The sequence below is a fragment of the Corvus brachyrhynchos genome, unplaced genomic scaffold (genome assembly GCF_000691975.1).
Source record: "Corvus brachyrhynchos isolate BGI_N302 unplaced genomic scaffold, ASM69197v1 scaffold18, whole genome shotgun sequence".
Classification (NCBI taxonomy): Eukaryota; Metazoa; Chordata; class Aves; order Passeriformes; family Corvidae; genus Corvus; species Corvus brachyrhynchos.
This window is the reverse complement of record NW_008246064.1, coordinates 2,551,463-2,561,461: the sequence shown is the minus strand read 5'-3', so window position 1 is coordinate 2,561,461 and position 9,999 is coordinate 2,551,463.

Sequence of the window (9,999 nt, the reverse complement as noted above, 5' to 3'; positions counted from 1 at the left end):
ACAAGAAATCCTTGACACCAGCCCAGGACTGGTGCACTCTAACATCCCATCCAGATGAGAGTCAGGAATGTGCCTCTGCCAGCCCCTCCCCACCTCTTTTCCTTGGCTGCACAAATTCCCAGTGGTTTGTCAAGCCATTTGTATTTTATTTTAAAGCACAAGGCTCAATGACTCTGTGACCACTGGAAGTCTTCCAAATACCAGTTAAACCCTGAAATAAGCTATTTTCTCCTTATTTGAAACCTTCAAAACAATGCAAGCAATCTGCTTTCACTCTGCATAGTCCACAAGGCCATGGATCACCGATCAATTTCTGTTTCTCGTCTCCTAGGACTCTTTTTTCTCTCTTATCCCATATTTTATTTCCGTGCATTGTCATCATGGAAATTGCTATCAAGACTATTTTGCTGTAACTTAAATTTTAAAGATAGTTCAGAAGAAGTGCAGCAGAATTAGAGTGTATTTCACCCTGTGCCAGTTGTTATAGCAATAATTTAAAGAAAAAAATGGTGTGGCCCCTAAAAATCAGTTTTCTTCTTAAGCCTGTTTTCTTGTGCCCCTGCACAAGAGCTCTGCTGTGCTAATGTGGATTTGCCACATAGCAAGGAAGGCCTATGGCATATTTTTCATGGCATGATGTTGCTCTAAAGAAATTGTATATGTTGTTTAACCTCTCTGAATACAGGCTCTGCTGTAGGCCACGGCCTGTTGCGGTCAGTGGCAGAAAAACCAACCATGAATCTGCAATTTCAGTCCATGGCAGGACTGCCCTGGGAAGGAGCATCGTTGGAGAGCAATTTTAGGCTTGAATCAAAGGCCCAGGGCCAACATCTTCACACCACAGGCAGGGTGAAGCTGACAATCCCTTGGAAAAGGACCAGGCCTTGGAATAACTTGCTGTGTAATGGCCCATTCTTCATTATTCTGGTTTTTAGAGAATTGATTACAGCCTCACAAACATACCATGAGAAGGGTGGTCTCACAGCCCCAGCTGTTTTCACCACCAAAAGTGCTTTTTCTCCATTATTCCTTCACAGTGCACCACCATTGTTTTCTTCTCCTGGAGCATTTCCAATTATTGTCCTGGGAAAATCTGTGCTGGCAAATAATATCACGGAAGGGTCCCGACTTACTATCCCCACATTCTGGAAGTTCTCCATTTCCACAGGATTCTTGCTTATTCACGTTTGGGTAAAAAGGTTCAGAACTAGACCCAGGACAGTTAAACATCACATTTTCAGGTGGTGACGGAAAAATGTAGCTGGAAACTGTAAGTTCACCAAGTTTATTATTTTATTCTAATTTTAACCTGTGGTAAGAAGGGGGAAAAAAAAAAGGGTTATTTTGAGTTCACTGTGTTTTTGTCCTCATGAATAGCTGGCATATTGCTTTGGCAAATGGCACTGAAGATCCATGATGGAAAAGGTTATGCAGAACCCCTCATTTCTCTTCAGAATAGATGCAGCTCCTCACAGAAGAGAATACTTGACTTAAAGATGATGCAAGGCAGACCTTACGCACTGAGACTTATTATGTTTGTCCAGTTATGAAAGTTGCTAAGCGTGCTGGAAGCAGCAATATCATAATCCTAAAATACAAGCAGGCAGTTCACAGAAAGATGTTTTTAAATGCTTAATGGTTAGATCTGACATGTCGTGACTGGAAAAATTGTTGTGAACCACATTATTCTAGATGTAACACTTCTACATGGAGGCAGACAGGAATGAATCCAGAGAAACAGCAAAGAGTATAAAAAGGCTAAAATTGTTGAAGAAAAAAGTTTTATAAATAACCTAGTCCAGCAATGGTAGAGGGGCCTAAGAATAATCTTAAAATAATGAGGCAGATAAGTACAACAGAGAAAAAGGGACTCAGTGCTATTAATGCAGAGGAGTTGGAACTGGATGATCCTTGATATCCCTTCCAACCCAAACCATTCTAGGACTCTATGAATATCACCAGGAGGATAAAACAACGTGAAAGAAAAAAAAGGTAATTTAAACTTAATGAAATAAACAGCTTTAGAATCGTGAGATCTGTCATTTCCTGGACCAGTTTTCCAAGGGTAGTAAATAACTTTTCACAATGAAGAGATCTAAATTCAAGTTGGATAGAGGAACATAAAAATACTCTTATAAAAAGGAGTATAACAATAAGCAAGTGTACAATCGATACATAAATGTTACACCTAAAAGACAATCGATACATAAACACTGCAATTAAAAGACACCGATAATGGTTTGAACTGAATGCATTTCCTTTTTCAGTGTATGCATCCACATATTATTTTGGGGAAGTTTCTTGGAATGAGAAATAAACTGGCCCTTTCCATGTGACTCTTTCAGTTTTGTATGTAATTGGAATTGTCCGCAGCATTTGGCTGTTGAACAAATCCTAACATATACTGATTTCACTTTCCTTGGAAGGTCTCCAAACCTTCTGCTTAAAAAAACCCCAACCAACAACCCTCAAAATATTTGGTATTTTTCTTCAACATGTGTTTTTTCCAGCTGTTACTTGAAACTCTGCCTTGTCAAGAAATATAATGGGTTGGAGACAGCGAAATTGGAAACAGGTTGTCTAGAAATACATGATGGGTTTCACCCAGGAGATTAAGATAATTATATTTAGGTGTTTTTACATGGAATTGTGTCCCATTTCCCACTGCAGTCTGGGGATCTCCAGCCATGTAATCCATGGAGTCCAGAGAACAATTAAACTGATCAAACGTGCATTTTCCTCAATGCAATCTTCACAACTCCCTAAGCTCCAGCAGTTTTACCCCTTGATTGAGTGGTCTGAAGATGGGGTCTGGTGGCATTTGGGGTAAACCTCTATGGAAAAGGTGGCCATTATACAGGATCTACAAACTCATGGACCAGCAACTGGTTATCAGATGGGCAATGGAATCCCAAATGCACAAATCCCTCGACACAAAAATATGGTGCCCTGATACATATATTAAGGTAACTGAATTAAATCCCAGATCTCAACTCACCAGGGGGATCATAGACTCTTAGTTCACATGTAGATATAAACACTGAGACCTCTGATTTTTTGAGCTGAATGCCACCAGAAACCATCATTAATTAAAAAAAAAAAAAAAAGAAATGTATAAATCATGGTGCTCCTAACAAGTTCATACACTTTCACATAGGTAACAAGCTTTTCAGCATGTAGGTTTGTTTCTTTTGTCAGAATTCGTGGATTATTTAGTTTAAGATGTGAACATTTATCATTTCCTAGCTGGTCTTGGAAGAGAGATTACAGAACTTCCAATAGCAGGAAAATATAGTACTTCAGGAAAAAACAAAGTCATGGAGACATATTTCAATCACAATACTTCACTGTTTTACCCCCAAATATTATCTCGTGTGGAATCTGAGGGTGTATCACATGAAGTGAGACTGTGAGGGATCAAATTACCTGGGCTTCTGGAAGTTACTGACCCTCTGAAATGTGTAGCGAAAAGAAAATACTGAGATTTGTCTTGTTGATTTTATTGTCACAGAGATTTGAACCATCATCCCATGGAGCAGGGATGGACCAGATCCCCTCCAGAGGTCCATTCCAGCATCAACCACTCTGTCACTCTGTGAATGAGCAGAGTGCAGAACAATAAAATTCTTCAGAACATACAAACAAATAATTTTTGGTTTGTAAAACCTGGGAAAAAGACTGAGATTATGAGAAAATGGAACAAATAGAAGATGTTTGCCTGCTTAGAGTTTCCTATCAGCTTGTGAATACTGATTGAAAAGAAGATAATGAAAGTCCCTGAGATAGAAAACAAGCAGGGTTTTTTCATATGATAGGAAGGGAATGAGGCGAAGGATCAGAGGAGGAAGATGACAGATCAATAACTCCCAGTTAAGGAAACACGGAGAATTTTGGATTTGGATTTTCCCTGACACTGAACCGTACTGTAAATCAAGTCCCTCCTGATGGGAGAGAATTTTCTGAAAGTCCTTGCAAGGAGTTTCAAAAATAAACTGAGACTTTTCCTTGAGTTTCAATGCTTCCAGATAGTTGTTTATTAAGTCTTATCAGAGGAACAGAGCCACTAGTGTGACCCAGGTACAGCATAGAGCACAGAAAAGCAGGAGTGAAGGCTCTCTATTGAGATTTACACAGCCTTTTAAAGATATTTTAACCAATAGTTACTAAAAACCTACATTATTTTCACTTTCCTACCAATTATTCAGTAACATGACCAGGATCTGCGGAATTCTCTATCCAATCATTCCAAACTACTTTTACTGCAGAACATGGAGTAGTAGAGGAAGGAGGAGAAGGTTTAGAGAACAACAACAATCCTCCATTTTGATATTTTTTACTCTTATCTATTTACCACAAAGAGAAGCCCAAAACCTCTAAATTTTTCACCCTGTGGCAATCTTACATAGTAGTCTATCACCTAGTTCACACCACTGTATTTTCTAGTTCTTGTCTGATTTTTGGTAATTTTTTCCAAGGTTGGAGGTTAAAACAGTGTTGTTCAGGGGGGTAAGAACCCTTAAAAACAGGCAGAGAAATATTCTCGGCACTCTGGGTTCCTACATTCCCAAAGCAAGGTAACCAAGATAACAAGACAAGGATGTGTAGCTTTAGATCTGAAATAAAAGAGAAGAGATTATAAGAGCCCAAATGAGATCTGCCCTTCTGTAGATGGACAGGAATAGTAATATAAAGTAATATATTACGTGGAATGAGGTGGGATGGCTCATGACATGAAAGTCTTTCCTGGTAACACAGAAACCTTGAAAACTATGGAATTTTGCAGCTCATCTCTAGATCCTTGAAGGGAGGTGAAGAGAAGAAGCCACACTGAGCAGGGTGACAACCCCGAGTGGACAGGTCTGTGTGCCACCTGCACAGGGGCAGGAGCTGGAAAATGAGGCAGAGTTGAGATGTAGAAGGGGAAACATGAGGTAAGGGATGCTGTGAGTCATTCTGACACACCATTAATTATGTTTCCAACCTTGGAGTGAGATTGTGTCAGTCCTGCATGTTTGTCAAGGTGGAAAGTGCTGGCATGAGCCTGTGTGTGCGTCAAAGAGGCTTCCAAAGGGAATTACGTGAGGCTGAAGTGATTGCCTACGGATGAGTTACATTCCATCCTCTCCCAGGAAGAGAAACAGGACTGGAAAAATGTGCACTGAGGGTGAGGAAAAGCTCAGGATGCACCTCACCTTTAGCCATCTGAAAATGAAGGAGCAGTTCTTTCCCAGGGAGAGATTGGTACTTCCAGGGAATAGTTTGCATCACCTCTCTTGGATGCTGTACTGGGACAGGGTGCATTTCCATCTTTCAGTACCTTCAGGCTACAAAAATGTCATCCTTCCACTTCTCCAGGCTGAACAACCCCAATTCTCTCAGCCTCAGTCCCTCGAGGGATTCTTTGTTTTATTTTATAGTACTGTTACCATGATAATTGTGTTTAACATTCTGCTTCACCCCTAACCTGCAAAATTATCACAGAGATCACAATTATGGGAAGTGGTGCTAAAGCATCTAAAGTCTTGCCCAGGCTTCATGTCCTTTAGCACATGCACAGATGTAAAGAAACATGGGGCAGATCAAAAAGTTTTCAAACCAGACCCTAAAATGGTGTTAGAAACCTCTCTGTCTTCTCCTTTTCACCTCTGTAAATTGGATATACAAATGCTCTTGGGTAAGACTTCCCTGTCTGCTGCTAATGGGAAGCATATGTGCAGAGAATACACTGGAGAAACAGTTCAAGAACATGTTATTCTAGGAGAAACATTTATGTGATCCTGCCAAAGATAGCAAGACTTAGTTACTGGCAATACATGTGCTCTCTGGGCAATTTAGTACCCACTACTGTGCAAGCAGAAGTTCCTACAAAATATCTTTATCATTTAGGACTCTGCATTAGGGCTTCTTGTCCCCTTCTTTCACGGATTCTGTGATTAGAGTGAGTCATTCAAAGTGTTTATCCTGCAAAGGTCAGTGCAAATGAGCCTGTAGAAGACCAACAGCTGAGCCTCAGCTACACTGTGAGACCCTGAACCCCAACCTCTCAAGAGCTCTGATTCCTGTCCTCACTGTGAGGGCAAACAGTAACACTGGAGAGTTCTGCAGTTTTGCTGAGCACATGGAAGGACAGAAGTGTGAGCCTTGAGCCCCAGGCAGTCCTCACCCACTCTCCAGGCCGTGCAGACACAGTGCAGCGAGTCACAGAAGTAATTTCACCAGTTACTTCTTATTTAACTTTTGTTTGTAACAATAGCCCTTGGCATACACATTCAGAAAGAAAACTTTGGAAAGTTTTGTGTGGGTTAAAGAGTTTCTCGTTGTGTTGATAATCCTCCAGGAACCAAAAAATCCAGTTGTCCATGAACTGCTGGCCACATTGCAAAGGGTGTGAAGGGGTGATGAGGAGTTCCTTTGATTTTCCTGGTGTGGCTGCAGATTGCACCTGAGTGCAAAAGGGTCAAGAGAGAAGGGCAGACAGAGAACCTAATAAACACTAGAAAACCTGGAGCTGGAAAAACCAAAGTGTATCTTCAAAACCCAAAGCAATAAATAAAATAGAGAGCAGTCTGTAAGAATCTGCCACAGAAAAAGTTACAGGCACGGACACAGAGAACTGAGAAATAGTTTAGTTTAAACTCAGTAGAAACCTGACACTAAAAAGGCCTCATTTTTTTTTAATAGAACTGTTTAAACCAGAAAGACAGATGAGTCTTCTACTAAAATAATGAAGATTGTATTTTAAAAATTGGAAAGACTGGACAGAATGTTTTTCAATGAGCCAACGGCAGCACAGTTGTCTGTTCCCCTGATGAGAAAATGAAGGACCCTGCATCAAGAATAAATAACACCATGTGGTCAGCAGAAGAGACCCTTTTGGAAGTGGTTTATCCTGTCAGCCAATGATTTTATGCCATCAAGTGTTCCAGAGATCTTTCAAGTTCTCTGGGCTCCAGGAAAGCACTGAAGAGAGGAAAAACTAAAGTTAATGTTGGTTCAATGCTGTCTAATAATTAGGAACCATCCCATGATAACCTAATATCTCTGTGAGCTCAGTTTTCTGGTATCACAAGAAAGGCAAGGTAATAAATAATCAATAGGAAAGGAATGATTAATTATTCACAGTCCAATCAAGGCTAAACTGAGGCTAAAATGTCTGAGAGACAAGACTGCAAGTTCTGTGGGTGGGAGGGGATGAATTTACCTGGCAAGTGGCAAATGAGGCACTGATAACTCTCTCAATGGGAACTGTTGCAAAATGAAAACCAGTGGAACTTTTGGATGTCCATGGAGAACATTCAGTAGAAGATGGGAAGTGACCTTGCCTCTATAAACTGCTCCATTTACAACTTGTTAAATGATGTGTCCAGCTCTGCAGCACATTTCAGAAAAGACATCTAAACAACAGAGAGAGTTCAAAGGAGAACTGCAGACACAGTCCAGGGCAGGAAAGCAAATCTTTCACTATGAAGCCTAAGAAGCTTAATTTTTTCAGTAAGGAAGTCTAAGGAACAATGTCATCCCATGAAAACAGCTCCTGGCTTACCACCTTAATGGCTCTACCTGGAACTGTCATCCCCATCTCTTTGAGAAGGCTGGAAAATGTTGTAGCAGGCTTTATATGTGGCTTTCCAGCAGCTTAAAATAGAAAATGAAAACAAACACTGCCACATTAACACCTTGAAGAATTTGTGTCCATCTATATTTTGGGGTAGGATGAGGCACAAGAAGTTTCCATCCAAGTCTTACATGTTATTGGATGTCCAGGTGGCAGGAGATATTCTAGAGATAACCACCCACCTTACTTCTTTCCGTGACCACAATATGTCCCTGCTGTCACTGCTTTTTAGGACTAGGAATATCAAATAAAAATAAAATATTTCAAACTGCCAATCCATTGGAAAATCTGAAATGAACCTGCATTTAATTGGTGTAATTTTACTCAATTTGCATATTTACTGCCTATCTGAGTCCCATTTCAGACTCCTCACCTTGCACAGAGAGAGAGAGAGTTAAAACGACTGAGGGTTACATTTGGTAAAACTTTTAATTGGAATAACTTACATCACAGTCCCAGTCCTGCCACCATGTGTCAGCTGGGCAAGGGGAAATGCTCTTTTCAGCCACTGCAATTCCTCTGCCATGAAAGCCAAAATGATTGTAACAATTTGATGACCTCTACATGACTGCAGAGTGGTGGAGACCCAAGCCATGGTTGGTCTTTCACCTCTGTGGCACTACAAGGACTGCAGGCTGGAAGGTGGTTTGGTATTCCCAGAGGGCCAATTCCTGATTTTGAAAGCAGATATTTAGGAAGCCCAGCTGAGCTTCAGTTAATGTCCAGATCTCAGATAATTTGTGCAGCAATGTCAGCCAAACTCCTGCACGTGCTGGCAACAGTGTCCAGCTGTTCCTTTTTTATTTCCCTTGAGCTTCCCTCTCTCAGATAAACTGACATTTTTCCTTCCACCATAATCCAAGCATAATTCTCAGCTGAAACATACATAGTTGAGCCAAACTTTGGTTTGTTTAATAATAATTTGTTTGATTATTAACTTTCCCTTCCTAGCTCTTGTTTGTCCAGATCAATGGTGGTGGATAATCAAAGGAAACAGGATTACACCCTAATCCAGCTCTGCAGATGCTTTGCTGATAGAAATGTCCCTCCTCTGTGGCAGTGGCAACTGTCCCTGATTTTAAGGAGTCCAGCTGTGCCTTAAGAAGCTTCGGAGGCTGTGAATTCCAGGACAGCTGAAGCCCCCATAGCTGCTCTTTACATTCATGCTGTAAATGTTGTCTGAGCTACGTCCTTGCTCAAACCTGCCAAATCCTGTTATTTGTCTTGTCTTCCAGAACAGGGAAAATCATCCAGACTCACTCTTCTTTTCCTCCCACCTCCAGTGATCCAGTCATTATTGAAAAGTGAATTAATTTCTAGGACAGACTTAATTTATGGAACACTCTTTAGCCCTTGTTGTTCTCCAGCTGAGCAGACACACATCCTTCCAGGACACACATTTCTCCCAGAGCAAATTCTGAAATCCCTGCTAATTATACATTTTTCCATCTTAGATGTCTCCTTCACCCACAAATTCGAGCAATTTAGGGGGCAAAAGGCTAAAAGTTTGCCTTGGAAATCCCTTGGAAGCTGAGAGCCCAACCTGAGGAGTTTTGCTGGATGCCATCAGAGTTGGGAGCTTTTCCCCTCGCTTTCAGGCCAGCTGAAGGATCTGGGGAGGAGATTCCTATCTCCTCTGCTGCCGTGCAAAGGTAAAAAAGAGATGCAAGGCCAGTGCAAGGGAAGAAATTCCACCATCTAATTCCACGATTTGCTGACCCAGCTCTCATGCGAGTGAACTGTTCCTCTGTTACATGAAATGAATGTTGACACGATTTTCAACCTTTGCTCCTTGCTCTGGAGCTGGTGGATACACTACCCCAAATTATGGGAGAAATCTTTCTGGAGTGAGAGCTGTGGGAGGGAAAGGACTGCTAGTTGAGTCAAGCCAGACAACTGCCTGGTTTTTCCTTTTTCTTCCTTGTTTATCTTTGCCATTGAGTACCACCCTGCCTTCCACTTTTCTACCCTTCCTGAAGACACACAAGTCCTCCTACCACATAATCCATGGGACAAAGTGGGAACACAGAGCAGGGATGAGTCTCTAAAGCCCACAGACTCCTGCAGCCCTCTCCAAAGCAGCCAATTGAAGCCATCCTCCCTCTTCACTTCAGAGTTTAAATTCCTGTGCCTAGGCTGACTCGATTGTCCTTAGGCTTTGCCTTGTGAGCCTTGTTTCTCAGAATCTCTTCTTTCTTTTAAACCAATCTTATGGCAAATGGCAATGTTTTTGTTTTTAGTTTTAATTCTTTTTCTGGGGATTGGACAGATCAATGCAACCCTTACGTGGCTCTATTCTAACAGTAATGAGCACAGACAAAGGTTTTGATCTACTCACGGATATTCTGACAGTCTCACTGGAAGAAAAAGCTTGGAAAACGGTG